The sequence below is a fragment of the Macrobrachium nipponense genome, chromosome 29 (assembly GCF_015104395.2).
Source record: "Macrobrachium nipponense isolate FS-2020 chromosome 29, ASM1510439v2, whole genome shotgun sequence".
In the NCBI taxonomy this organism is placed as follows: Eukaryota; Metazoa; Arthropoda; class Malacostraca; order Decapoda; family Palaemonidae; genus Macrobrachium; species Macrobrachium nipponense.
Genome location: NC_061092.1, coordinates 43,369,800 through 43,385,478, shown reverse-complemented (window position 1 = coordinate 43,385,478; position 15,679 = coordinate 43,369,800). Strand labels below are relative to the sequence as shown.

The window sequence follows — 15,679 nt, the reverse complement described above, 5'->3', positions numbered from 1 at the left end:
TCACCATCACTATTTAAAGAAAAAAAAAAATTCAAAGCGAGGTGTCCAGAAAGGAAACAAATTTTTTTCTTTTAAATGCCGGTATTCCAGGTCACATTAGTTTTTTTAATATAGCGCGTCCTCCCATAACGTCCTTTTTACTTCTCTGTAAATAAGAAGACTTAATTGAAGATATCAATAGAAAACTCGTCTGACGAATGTCTCAATTATGAAAGTGCACGTGTACATCATATAAAGTTGCCTTCTGCCAATTTCAATTGTCTTAGCCTTAAGAAAAGATAAATATTCGTAATACAGCTCTCTTGACAAGTTGTTTCGACTGAATAAACCAACTACGCAGTACTTTCTTTGCTTCAGGTGGCGACTACAATAGTGCATCGGTAGTTTTTTACTCTTCCAATATTTAACATCCAAACAGAAGCGTAACACGTTGACATATCTTATTTAAATGTTGCGCTAGCAATGATTAAATCATTTTAATGTTTAAGCTAACGGTTATTAAAAAAACGTTTACATGATTTGATAATCGTTAGCGCAACCATTAAATAGTAGATATGTCAAGTGTTACGTTTCTGTTTGGGTGTTAAATACTGGAGTAAAAAAAATACTGAAACACTGCTGTACTTACCCCCTGAAGCAAGAAAGTACTTAGTTGGTTTCTTCAGTCTTAACACTTTGTCGACAGTTCATGAAATACAAGCTAACCAGTGCTGTTTTTCCTTATAAGAAATGATGTAGTACTACATATGTTCTACACTCAAAAAATTAAAATCTTAAATCTTTTAAAAATATCTATTTAAAATATCTTGCATAAGGTAAACGAAGCCTGTCAGCTAATTAGTACTACTAAATGTGTAATTATAGGCCTAACATTCTTTTCGAATAAACCACAGATGCCCATTATATAAACTTGGAAACATTTGAAGCATGTGTCCCCCACTAGTCTGGACCCTTGTATAGTCTTACTATGTATATGTATGTAATTATTCTCGCTGGCAGAGTTTATATGTGCATTCTACAACGATTAATTACTAATTAACAGCCCAATGTAACTCTACTCTTTAAAATAAATAATGCGCTTATTCTCTAAAATGAACACAATGTACCTATTCTCTAAAACACAAAATACATTGAAAAAAAACAAAACAGACCCACTATTTTCACTTATTGTGAGCAATTTGCTGAAACAAACAGTTGGAAATCAAGAAGGAAGGACTAAATGGGCCAAGGGCAGGAAATAACATATGCCTAGAGGGCAAAAGAGATTCACAATGTAAATAAAATTAACAACGAACAGCGGAGGTAAGTGGAAAATGCCGATCCACTACAAGTACGAAAAGTGAGGTTAGGTATAAGCGAAGGGCAGAACTTTGGCACATATAAGGCCTCAAAACAAATCTGCAGAAACCAGTGGTGAACCGTTGCTGACTCAAACCAGTTAATAATGAAAGAAAAGGTAAAAGAACGAGAGCGACAGAGGACTTAAAAATGGGCAAACAATAAACCTGAGACGCCACCAAAAGCACGTTTTTATAAGAAAATAAAACTAGAGGCTGTGATAAACAGAACAACAAACATCAAAACAAGAGGTTGACTAAGTATCTTTTACGTGAATCTTGCCTAACCCAAACATTGTTTAGTGTGTTTTTTAAAGGCCGCCCTCTTTGAAAGACATCTGCAGATAGGTAGTACTACCCCAGTGCGTGTCATCAGGATTAACACAAAGGTCAACTTACGCAACTATAAGATCAAAGTAATAATTTTAAAGTGTCAGGAATGGAATGTGCCAAGTTAAAATCAGAAACTGCAAGATTCTTACGGATTTCAACTATTTTTTTTCTTGTTATAGTGACACTGTATCGGAAATGTAATGTGAAACGTTTAAATAGGAAAGTAAAAGATTCGTACGGACTTCAAATCGTCACGAACACCGTTGAAGAATTTGATAGCAAATGAAATTGCAAGAGGGGGAGAACGTGGTTTTAAAAATGAGTAAAGTTCAAGAACAAAAACGGTGTATTCATGAAGCTTACAAAGGGAAGCCGAAAAAATTGAGAAATGGAGAGTCGTGTAAAACTACTAAGTACTAAGGGATCGAACTTATACTCATGAAATACTCGGCAGTAGGTATGAATTTATGCTGTAGTAGAAAAGAACGAATAACAACAAGAAACTAGTAAAAGCACATTTGTTAATATAATACTTGAAAATAGAAATATCAACAACTTGTAGGATCATTTAATTTTAGTTAATTATTTGAACATGTCAGGCTGGGAAATTGGATGGAAACTGTAGTCCTTACGGAGGGCATCTAAATACTAGTCAGAAAGTAATTATAATTGATAAAGGAAAAAATAAGCCAAAAAAAAATAAAGTCAGACGAGATGAAAAAAAGAGAAAGTCGGGTAGAAGGAAGAAGAATGATAAAAGGGCGAGGAATATTAAAATGAGGAGGATGAAATTTAAAACAAGAAAGAGGATGATGTGACGAGAGTCAAGTTAGTAGATTAAGGAAGAAAGAAAAATGAATCGCCAGTAGAAAAACATGATCACGATGAAGTAGTAGATGGAAAACATGGAGGGAATAAGGATGAATGATAATCAGTAAGAAAGGAAAGAATGAGGACGATGACGTGAGACAGGAATAGACAAAAGTTAAAGCTGAGATGGTATGAGGATAGAAGAAAGAAAACTTTAAAAGAAAAAATCAAAGAATCGAAGGAAGAGGGTGACAATGGAGGAACAAACGCAAGATGGAATAAGGGATGAAGCGGAAATTGAAATAAAATAAAAACGGAAAATGATAAGGTATGAAGCCGACAAGTGAAATAAGAACAAAATTAAAAAACTAAAAAAAATTAGTATAAAAAAAACCAGACAAGTGGGGGTGAAGGAGAGGATGAAGGAAATTATCAGAAAAGACAGGAATGAATACCGAATTATGACATATGTTAGATGTAAATTGAGGAAAATGTGAAAAATCACACAAAATATGCCTAGTGTAAGAAAATACTGGATATTAGCTGCATGAGGTATATATATGAAAGGTAGAAAAAAATTATACATTTTTTAAACTAATGATTTTAACAAAAAAATTCACTTTTAAAATATCTAAACAAGGTCTTCTGTCATTGAATAATTACATTCGTGTAAAACAATTAACGTACGAGTACGTAAGTATATATCGATTTTTTCGTGAAACCCTAAGGGATTTCAAAATGATCTATTTAGGCAAAAATTAATGCAGAAATGTTCTCATTTCACGAAATTAAGTGATAATTTTTCAAGAAATTAGCACACAATTAGTAACAAGGCCACATCTGCCATTGGACTAGTGGATAATTGCCCGCTGACTCATGTTATAAAGTGGCTGATTACATATTAATTTTTGCAATTCTTCCAAAGTATTCTATAACACACCATCTCATATAGACTGTAATATTCGAGTTAGTAAACGTGGGGAAAATAACGAAATCTGTAAAAGGATGTGCCCTAATCAAGGAAGAGTACAAGGATTAACAGTAGATGATCTCTAATTACTGTGCATTTCTGACAGACTGGGATGAACTGCAAAAAAAAAAATAAATAAATATGTAAAACGAAAGAATAGTATAGAATGGAACAAATATAGGAACCACAAGAATAAACAAGATGTAGTCATATTGTAAAACGAGGAGCAGCAGCAGCAGCATTGTTAAAAATGTTCCCAATGGCTAAGTGATCTATATACAATATTATTAATCCTCTTGCGCGGAGCATACTCTGTCGAGATTTTACAAGAAAAGCATGATGCCTCAAACAGCATTTTGAAATATGTCTTCATAAGAAAACCAGGTCCCCAATATAGTAAGACGGGAAATGCAAGAAAATCAAGGATTGAATGCAAAGTTAGGGGTCAGGGATACCCTAGACCCAGCAAGCATTTCAGAGGACGTGAGACCTAACCAGACTTAAGCTGACCTAACCTCACCACGGACGCAGTGTACTAACCTGGCCAGGAGACCCCAAAGTCGTGACCCCCCACTGTATTATTAACACTGTAAACAAGTGGTGTCAAGAAAGAACGAATTATATCAATGTAGGATATGAGGATGGGGAAAGTAAATTAACAAAGTTAAGTGTATAACTCGGATACATTTCTACCAGGAAGAATGGTCAAGTAGGGACAGAGTTAAGAGTAATCAAGGAAGCGGACGATATAAACAGCAAGCCTTTTTGGGAGATTTAAAATTGGAGGGCGAAAACTTTATTAGGAAGAAAATGACAACGCTGGTTAGCAAGTTTAATCTCAAAAATTATGTCCAAAGATCTAAGAACCCTGACAAACCTACTATCAGAAATTGACCGCAATTACAGAAGAGCAGGAAAAGGTGACATTACTATTCATGCATTGAAAAAGAACCTACTGGTAGTTGGACATCGAAACTTGGAGAAAGTTGAAAAATGTTAAAGAATCAATAGAGAAATAGATGAATTTTATATGGAACCCTACAATGAAGGGCAGCTGCATATTATCTGCTAAGCATCAAATGGGTTCTGGAGACTGTATTAAAGAAAACAAAAATGACGGGATATACTGTTAAAGGGAAATGATTCAGAAAAAGATAAAATTTGTTTACTGCTCTGCATGATTAACAAAGTATTGAAATAGAAGATAATATAAGACACGGAAAATTGGGATGAAAAGACTGCAGTAGGAAAATGCAACAAAATTAAGGAATGTTAAAAACAAAATATTTGTTGATGTCAATGGTCCCCAAAAGAACGAAAGTAAGTTACTAAAAAGTCGAACCAAAAACTCGTGTTACTGCTCTAGAGACCGTATTGGTGACCTGAAGTATGTTCCTAGTTTGGATTAAATCGTTTCCAATCAATCATTAATCATAACGTTTAACGACCGACTTGATAGTACAACCTTGATCGGTTGTACACTGGACGATCGCTGAATACCAAGATGCATTCTAGGATCTGGGTCGTGTGTGTGATGAAAACTCAATAGCCAAAGTGCGTGACCAGTTCGAAGACAGATATATTACTTTTCGAAGCCAAATACTGAAGTAATTTTTTTTTTTTCTTAAGACGAGCACCACCATCCAACAGTAGATTGAATGTTTTGATTTAATAGCATCAGTGGCAGTATTCCTCAAATCTCGGTTGTAGTGACCGTAAGCAAATAGTTGACAGACATACATAATTTTATTTGGATCAAGCCGATAGTTTCCGCTTGGCTGCTTAATTAGCTCATCTTAACGCTTACATGTACGGAAATCCAATACATTTCAAGTGTCAATATATTTCAACACCGACAGACATTTTCATAAAAATGTAAACTATATTCATTCGACAAAGGAACCCTAGGACCATTTTGAACGGCTTTTCAGGCACCTCCAATCACCGGGTATAGATAATGACCTACACACCAGGTGGCGATTTAGAGCAGTCGGTACAAGTTAACCAATGAGTCCATTAGGCCCTTTACGCCTTATTTGTTCACTGTATGTTGCTTATACGTGGATGGATAAATGCATACTAAAATAGATTTTACATTTGCTGACCAAATTCTGAATGGTTGTAGAAGTCAAGCTTATCAAAATCACTTGGGTTAAAAAGTTTTGAGTCACTTGCCCAACTTTTCATTGCAAAATTTTAGATTTACCAGGCCATGGTAAAAAGAATGGAGGTTCACCACTTTTAACAAACAAATTTACTGGATTTTACTACAGTGCAGCTCCCGTGTCCATAATCATTAACTGGATACAAGTTTTTAATACTGACTGGTCCCGAACCGTAGTTTAGGCTTCTATAATGTAAAATAGTAAAATGGCTAATGTACATGATACTTATTTTGCCAGGTTCAATTCTTTTTGCTGACTAAGCCAATTTGTCTACTTACGTTATGGCGAAGTTAAGAAAACGCTGGGTATGTTGTAGGTTTGGAGCACAGTGGAAATTGAGCCCGGTCAGCTATACACACTATTATTAACTTCTCTTGTAAAACTGTTTGTAATATTTGTTAATGTAAGCCTAAACAGTGTAATAGGTACATTGTTAACAGTCCATTTCCCATTCGCACTTATGAAGTGCTGCCAAAATTTTATGAGGCTTCAATTTATATTTTTTTCATATAGCATATCTTCATTTGAAAGTACATAAGAAAAAAATATGGCAATAATTACTTGCTTATAGGTTAGTAATAGAAATGGCAATGTGGCCATTGCTTGGAACGTGTAATGTTATGACAGAATATTAGAATGTAGAACAAAGTATTTTATCGTGGATGGAAATTGTTAAGTCAAAGTACACTCAAGTTTTCCTAGAATGATTGGCTAATTGGGAATTCTAAACTAGTCGTCACGTTCTCCAATGTATTGACATACGAATGGAGCCATATTCTGATATGCAGTTCGCCTGAATTGATTCTCGGTTGAATTCCAATTATATTTCAGCAAATTATACTGTACTGTAAAAGGGTTAAAATTTTAGATAAGTGTTGTCCAATTACTGTGATGACAACCTTTGCCATTTTTTTTACCTGTGGGACTGTAAACACCGGGATGTATTACTGAAAGTATTGGATAATTTTTTATCTTCGAATCATTAGTTGGGTGCAGCTTAATAGGGACCCCATTCACTCTCAGTCTTATCCCCAGAAACGTCAAAAGGGGAAGGGCGTCGAAAGAAATGACACGGCCACTGACTTTACGAACCGGTCTGCGAAAATTGCTCTTTGATTCTTGGTTGTGATAGCGATGACCGACGTACTCTCCAACAGCGAACTGGAAGCTATGGTAATTTGTGCTATAATTTGCGTCAAACTGAAGAACCGTGCTAAGGATAGAAAGAGATGTTGGACGAGAGACTGGTTGCTTAAAAGTTTTCTCATGCATCCCTCATAAATGAACTCAAATGTCATCCAAGTGATTGGTACAGTTATTTGAGAATGGGTGAGGATAAATTTTGGGAACTGCTGGCATTAATAACACCTTATATCAAGAAATCATACATTTGTATGAGGCAATCTATGTGCCCCGATAGACTGACCGCCACACTACGGTATTCAGCGACGGCGAGTTCTTATGAGGTCCTAAAGTTCAAGTGTGGCGATATCTCCTTAGAGGGTTGGGAATGTCGGTGACCGGTAATAAAGTCACAGTAAAAAACGTTGCAGAAAGTCTCAATTTTTGCTAGGGAAAAAAAAAAGGTCCCGGGAAAAAGTCGCATTAATTTATGGTGACCGGCAATAAGATACAGGGGAAAATTCACAATACTTCTTGGGCGTCATTATCTTTATGATATTTACAGTCTTTTGTTTATTTTTTACGGTTATCCCCAACGGGCTTGTACTAAACACGCATTTGCAAAGGTGGATACATACAGAGTTAAAATTTACACTTGGGGTTCACTATGAAAGATTGAGACTTCTTTTCCTGACATTTTTCCAGTAACTTTCTTTTCTGCGACATTTTTACCTGGATTCGGAATTTCATCCCGGAAAGCACCTCTAATGTTTACATAATTTTCTTGTTGGCAGTAACTGTATAGCATCTTGATATCTAACCTTTAGCTAGTTTATTAAAATATCGTAAGCGATATTTTCCCAGTTTCTGCCTGAATATCATTTGGCTTTCATATTCCCTAAGCATGTGATTTATATAAAGCAATCCAGTCAGTGCAAAGCGACTTATCAACCCATACTTCTGCCAGAATGAAAGAATTTCCCAAGTCATGTGACCCAGACGACACTGAGTATTACCGAAATCATAGATACAGGTCTGCGTCGAGGTAACCTCCATTCATTCACGCACGGATATGTATTTCAACCTTGATACAACCGTGTCTCACAATGAATGGGCTATTTATACCTCATTTTAAGCAAGTCGCTACGAATTATCTGTGTGACAGTCTGTACCAGCTAAAAACAACCACATTCACGCACTGACATCCAACGCTCCGCCCACTTTTCTACAAGTCTTAAGACCGAGTCTGTGCGTGAAAGGGGTCCCTTAGTCTCCAAAATGCTACTTGCTTCAGTGGTTTGGTTTCTTACCGGTAAGCATATTGAGGTGGTTATGGGTCAATTTGGTTCTAATTTTGCTTCTATGACGGTGTTACCTGTTCTGTCAATGTTTTACTTCACTATAATATCTATAGAATCAACACTCTTTGCAATAATATGCTGGTCTTCCAGCATATTATTTTCTCCTCGCCGCAGAATGATGCGAGATTTAGGTCTGTTGCATTCATAGGAAGTAGGACTTATTTGCTGCAGATCTTACACTAAGATTTTTGGAACAGAATCTAATGCCCCTGTTTTCTCTTGATATTTTTTATTTTAACGGTGTATGTTTTGCCACTGAATTTTACAAATTTTAGCAATGCACCTCTACTCCTACAAAGCATTATGTCCTTAATATTTTCCTATCTTTGGGGGAAGTCTAATCAGGAATGTTTTATCAGTTTGTTCCGTGTCTTTTGGGTAATATCAATCCACATTCATGATAGGTCAACATTTAATGATGATATGTTAAGGAAGACTTCTAATGAATATGATGTATAAGACAGCATCACATAGGGACCATGAGGAGATGAACGTTTTTCTGTCCCAAGTGGTGGCCATCCCTTTTTGGAATACTTAGCAGCCTACCCTCAGGCCGTCGAGATTGGACCAAGCTACTCAAACGTGCTTGTGTCAGTGATTAAAAGTCATCCCTGACAGCGTAAGAAAAATGGCGAAAGAAAAAGTTAGCAGTCTAGTTAGTTACAGTTAGTAATTAGTCTTAGCCCAGTTGCCATGATGTTGACCCTGCAATGTTAATTACTGTAAACGTTTTTTATGGAAATGTATTTTAAATGATTAGGAGAGCAAAATTAACTTGGTTGCTACTTGTGCAACATTCAGCATTTTTCAGAATTCAAGATGGCGGCCTCAGCCATCTTGAATTTTGACCAATTTTCAACTTTTGATCTCGATAACATAGAAAGTCGTGTAATACCTCTTTTCATGTGTTTTCCGGGATGGGGAGTCAATTTCTGGAGTTAATTTTGGGATATGGGGTCAATGTCAATGTCAAATCAAAGGTCAAAGGTTAAATTTAACCTAAATTCGGGGAAAAATCACCTCTATTGACCGATTGTGTATCGAATTTATGAACATTGCAATATCGACACCTTTTTATATATCATATCACCCCCTAATAGCTAACGGTTACAATAAAAGGAAGTAAAGGCAGAGTACTGGACTGTATCTTCCCAATATCTCAAGAAACGATGTCACAATATTGTGTGTCCTGCGCATTTATTTGCAATGTATTACCGTTCTCCCTTTTGTCTGCCCACTTTTATTGCCCGTGGCAGGGAACCCTGTGGTCGAATTTTGTCGCCCATAGCAGTGAAAGTTAAGAAAATAAAACGTGTATACATTTGAATTGATTTGTTAACCATTCTGATATACTTGCAAGTATATATAACAAGTAAATACAGTGTACATTTATTCATCATCCACATCCCCTTCATCATCTTCGATGTCCATCTGTTTGCTGGCGAAAGGACTACAGCAGATGTCTCCTCCCTCGCACTTGCAGTAGTCCGTGCATGAAAGGCCAGCGCTGTTGCAGCTGCAGCGTGTGCTACTGCATGCCTTGCCATCTGCAGTGCAGCTACAGCTGATTACATCCAGGAGTGCTTGGGGAGCAACTGGCGTTGTCGAGACGGCTGGTGTGATGGTGGATCCTTCAATGTTCCAACCAAAGTTGACAATATTTGGAGCTTCTTCGGGTGGATCACGTTGGTCTGCTGCCTTCCACAGTAGCATCTGAAGATGAGCTCGGAGCATGTGAAGCTGCAGGTTTGCATCAGTCGGTGGGAGTTTCTTCAGTGGCGGAGGCTTTTTGCAGCCACGGTAGAAGTGAGCACGTGCGTCTTTCATTGTTGTACACCTCTTCTGTCCATAGAGGGATAAGAAGGTGTATGCAGTTTCCTGGAGCTGAGCGTGAGTCACGCCAGGCTGTCCGAGCACTTGATCGAGACCTGGCATGTCTCTCTCTAGGAGCTTCAGCGCTGACTGCTTTCCTTTTCCAAAGGAGTATGACACTGTATCACAGCCTGACAGTGCATGGACACCAAGAAGTTGGCTGCACTTTCTGGGGCCTAACTGCTGAACAGTTTTGTTGATGTCCAATACATCGCCATTCCACTTTTCCATCTGAATTTTGGCGACACCTCGCATCCTCGATGTCCAGTACACTAAGAGAACGAATACATCGATGTCATTGCTGAGGATTCGGATGTTCTGGGCGCCTTCTGCAACCGCTTTCAGCATGTAGCTGCAGAGGGTGACGTCTGCCTCAGCATGGGTAATGACACAGTCCAGCTTGTTAACGAGTTGGATGTTGTGTGGAAGGGGATAGCTGCATAGAATGTTGTTGAGCAAATTCTAGTTCTTGGAATTGTAAAGAATAACTTCTCGGCATGGAAGTGGGGTGTTTGCGGTTAGCTGGACTTCCTTGGCTGATCCTCTTTTTGTCTGCTCATGGTCCTTTGCGCTGGGAGCTTCTTGATCATATCTGTCGAACAGAACGATTTTCTTGGAGACAGGAGGGTAGTGGGCCAGTCAAGTCCCAAAGCTTGCAGCCAGGTCACCTGTAGTCCCGGAGACTGGCCAGACAACGTGATACAGAAGCTGGCTGCCATCAACTAGCACCACGTCTGGAGCAGATGGAGTCGTGACAGACACACCAAGGGAGTTGACGAGCACAGCCTTGTCACCTTTACTCGTCGATCAGGGCTGGAGGGACAGAACTCAGTTCAAACTGGAAGACACCAGCCATATCAATGCTGCACTGCTGCCCCACGACTATCAGCCGACCGAACAGTGTCTCGATGTCGTAGATTGCCTTCTTGAGCGACTCCATTGTTTTGACCTTCTTCTTTATTGTCTTGTGGAATTCGCTGCTTTAGCGAAGTGGAGAAATGCCTGCTCTGCTCACCCCCAATGGCCAATGCATCCTGAACATTCACTGTGCCTGATGTCACTTGGCCATTGCAGATGTTATAGAGACCTGGTTGCTGGTCATTGAGTGGGTGACTGTACTTCTCCAGTTCAACTGCAATCTTCCTCCGATCAGCCTCGTCCAGTCTCCGCCTTCCCTCCCCTTCCTCCTTGTGCTTATTCTTGTTCTCCTCCCAATCTGCTCCACCGTGTGGCATCTGCTCCTCCCCAGCTTCATCATACATATGTTCCATGGCGATATCAAGGTGGCCACACACATACATGTACCTACCTGCCCAACCCAGTAAAACCTGACATACTGGAATAGGTAAGTAACAAACCACATGTAATCCGTCAATAGAGGTGATTTTTCCCCAAATTCAGGTTAAATTTGACCTTTGACCTTTGAATTGACCTTGTCATTGACCCCGTATCCCAAAAATAACTCCAGAAATGGACTCCCCATCCCGAAAAAACCATATAAAGAGGTATTACACGACCTTCTATGTCATCGAGATGAAAAGTTGAAAATTGGTCGAAATTCAAGATAGCTGAGGCCACCATCTTGAATTCTGACAACTGCTGAATGTTTCACAAGTAGCAACCAAGCTAATTTTGCTCTCCTAACCATATAAAATGCATTTCCATAAAAAAGGTTCGCAGTAATTAACATTGCAGTGTAATGTATAGGAAGCATAGGGACGGCATCTTGACCATCTAAGCCTAGCAGTATCTTAAAGACCCCCCACTCAAGAACAAGGTGCTAGGATTCAAGAAACAAATAAAACAGACAAGAGATACCACAAGTATCTCGGCAAGCCTGTGAAAGCTTAAAATATTCACAGTCGGCACCAAACATAACTGTAAACCTAAAAATATAGAAAAATGACAATCTCAACAGTATTTACGGCACTGGAAAAGAAACAATATGATGATGATTCTTATTGTTGTTAATATAAAACGCTATTAAGAAAGGCATGATGCTACAAGCATAAGTACTACCCAGTATGGAAAAGGAAAAACAGTAGTGAATTAAGGAAGAAATCATATAAGAGATATGAGGAACAGAGAGATAAGACAAACTGTGAAATGGTACATTTGAGCATGCTTTACAAACAAGCATTTGCGCCCAGATTGAACGGAAGTTCAGACATTTCAGTTACATATTAGGAAGGTTATCTCGTACTTTGGTCATGAATTAGAACATATGCAATGCAAAATATGGAAGAAGCCTTCAAATAATTCCTGTTTGGTCTTTATTGCAGAAATAGACACTGTATGTCTCCTGTACATTAGAGGGAAATCATAGCATTATATTGTCCAAGGAAGATGGGTTACCGAAGACCAATGCCGGGAAATTTATGGGAATTGCTGGAGTAAGAACACTGTATGTAAATTTGTAATGGATGTGGTATGATAAAAATAAAAAAAATAAAATAAAAAAACGAGATGAAAAACTGATTTAGTGGGGAGGGATAAACATAAGGCTGAGAAAAATCTATAAGTGGCAATAAAGAGTTAACAAAGAACACGGGACTATAAAGAAGGAAATGAACCACAGCCGTATATTAAACAACTGAGGGCAAATAAGGTTAATCTTTTAATGACAGTAAGTTAGCCTTGACAGAAAAACAAAAAATAAAATGTCATGTGTCTAGTAGAAGATAATTTCATAAGTAAAAATCTTTTTTTTTTTCTATTTATGAGGTGATATCTGCCTGCAAACCTGTTTTTGTAGCGAGAAAATAAGGAGCCTAAAAACTATTACGAGATGAAGACCGTGGAAGAATTTGGGCGACAGAATCAAAGATGGCATGGCCATGTTAAAGGAGCTGAGAGCAGCTACCAACTCGAGGAAAATTTTTATAAAAGAAGCCTCCACCCATTTGTGTCCAAAATTAGCCCTGATTATTTAAACAAAAGCAAGCTCATGTTTACATTAATTACACCCTTCTAAATTTAGCTCCCAGTTATTCACTTTTACGACAGTTGACGAAAAACTAAGCTAGCTTTCTCTCTCTCTCTCTCTCTCTCTCTCTCTCTCTCTCTCTCTCTCTCTCTCTCTCTCTCGTAAAAAAAACAATGCACAGCTGTTACAGATCTGGCAGACCGCTCATATATGTTTAGTTAAATTAACATGAATTCAAAACAACATAATCACAGAGTATGAAATGCCCAACTGGATTGATACTTAACCTGATATTTGCAATTATTTTTCTTTCATAACATCTTCAACGTCTGACAACTTAAAATAAAAATATTATCCTTCAAGTCGTTTCTCAGAAGCTGGTAAGAGATGCCGTCGATGGAGTTTATCAGATATCCACACAGTCATCAGTAACCTACAAGGAAGGGGAAAAAATTTATAAGATAATTGGCATTCCACAAAAAAAAAAAAAAATAAATAAATAAATAAAAACTCAGCGGTCGAATGCTGACTTACAACTTAGCTTGAACTATTAGGCAGCGCTACATTATGGTTCACGTTACCTAAAGTGTCGTATAGAGCTTGAAGTGTGTGTGTGTGTGTGTGTGTGTGTGTGTGTGTGTGTGTGTGTGGAGAGAGAGAGAGAGAGAGAGAGAATGGGAGGGGCGATATTAAGGTGGGGGCCGCTGAATAACTACAATGCTCATGTGGCCTTTTCTAGCAGGACAAACTTTGCTGTGTAAAATGATCGATACGACAAAAAAAAAAAAAAAAAAACATTGAATTTTCAAATACTTCACATTTCCTTCTTGTCAGAAATAAAAACATTGCAACATAATCATTCTGATGAGATAGTATTTGTGATAAGTTCAGTAAGAAGTAGGAAAAGAATCTTTGTACCAATTTGCAAGTAGACAGTACGACTGCGAACCTGTTTCGTGGAATGAGCAAAACCGGCGGCCAAGAACCACAAAGGTCAAGGGAAAACTTAAAAGAAAATTTGTTTAGAAGATTTTCTATTTTCAAACGCGGGTATAGTTATATAAGTAAAAGCAGCCGCATGTCTACAACAGGAACACCCCTCTGAATTTAGCATTCCAAATTTTTTTTGTTCCAGACTCTTTGCATAGCCGAAAAAAATAATTACGCTTACATGTGTGTGTGTGTGTGTGACGTTTAAAAAACCAATGCAAAGCAGATGATCTCCCAGATTTTTAACGAATGTTTAGCGAAAAAAAATAGGAAACAAACATTTGCAGTGATGCTTACCTATGTAATTGCAATTTTTCCCTTCATATGGTGTTTAGCACTAAACCATTTCTAGGAAATATTTTCCTTCGTTTAATTCCATGTAAATATGCCATCGATAGAGAATAAAGTATCCACGCAGTCGCTGGTAACCTATTAAAAAAATAATAATATTTTGGGAATGACTGAAATTTTACAAAAATTAGTCAAAAATATCAATAAACATCTGCAATTTTTTTTTTTTTTTTTTTTTTTTGAGAGAGAGAGAGCGAGAGAGAGAGAGAGAGAGAGAGAGAGCGGGTGTAGGTAGTACACAAATACAAATTCGTTTTTTTTGGGGGGGTAGGTTTGATTGATTGGTTGATCATGGAATTTAGGGCATAGCCCAAGCGTCGGAAACCTGTAAAGGTCATTCAGCGCTGTTTTGGGGTGTAGGTGAGCTTTGCTGTTTGTAAAAGATAAAAATCCGAACGTAGCAAAATGTTAAGTAATTGATCAATTACCACGATCGATAATTACGTGCCGCCCATCCCCCCTCTTAAAAAAAACTATACGTCCAATATGGTGGTTATCGATGACATAACATCATGAATAGTCTCAGCAAGTATTAGAAAAAGATTTTTTGCACTTAATCTCCCGAAACAGGTCTAGTTTTATAGTAGGTACAAAACAGCCATCTTTCTACAATAATTACACCCTTCTTTAACTAAGCAACCCATAATATTTTACCGACTCTGAATAAGAAAAATTACGTTTACACCTACTTGTGTGGGTCAGTTTATGTGAGTGTGCACGACCCTGCAGTTGGTGTTAGCAAAAATAATGCACAATGAAAACTTCCATAACACTAACAAATGTTTAGCAAAATCTTATGAATTTAAGTGCCCAAGCACAGCATATGAAGTGAATTGGATTAATGCTTTTCCTTCGTATTGGCAGTTTTTTCATTCATATTCAATTGCTAAGTAATGCTAACAGATGTACTTAACTTCGTAAGAAGTCTATCAATAGCGTTAAAAGATAAAAATAATAATGATGATTACCGACACTGCATTGACTTAAACTCGTACAGTTATCTGCACTGTAGGCCAATATTTTGTGCGCTGTTTTCTGGGAGAATCAATGTAGCCTTAAATGGGTCATAATGAAACAGCAAAGCTATATGCTAGAGTAAATGATGTATATATTTTGAAAGTTCGTTTTTCGTGTGTGTGTGTTTGTGTGTGTGAAATAAACTTCACCGACTTTAAGATATGGATTTCTCGTCCTGATTTTGTTATCCAGAAAATTGTAAACTTTAGTTCAAAGGGAGACCACATTCCAAACGACGTAAGAAAGTTTTAATATGAATAGGGAAAATTTACGCTAAGGCACTTCGGCTTTCTTATATTGAATGTCAAGAGCATTTAATACAAATTAATTTGTGCTGTGGTCTTGTCAAACTTCTCGTAGGAATTACGCAAAAACCGTAGGTAGCACTCATCACCATCATCCAGGTGCCATATCACCCAAGGACG

The 15,679-nt window shown here is 37.6% G+C and overlaps 1 long non-coding RNA gene across 1 annotated transcript; it reads right to left on the bottom strand.

Moving 5' to 3' along the window:
- Nucleotides 1-20: 20 nt before the first annotated feature.
- LOC135205961 (uncharacterized) lies at nt 21-14,311 on the bottom strand. Its single transcript, XR_010312647.1, has 3 exons — nt 14,184-14,311; nt 13,184-13,329; nt 21-145 (listed from the first exon to the last, which is right to left on the bottom strand). It is a non-coding gene; the product is annotated as an uncharacterized LOC135205961 (long non-coding RNA).
- Nucleotides 14,312-15,679: the final 1,368 nt, after the last annotated feature.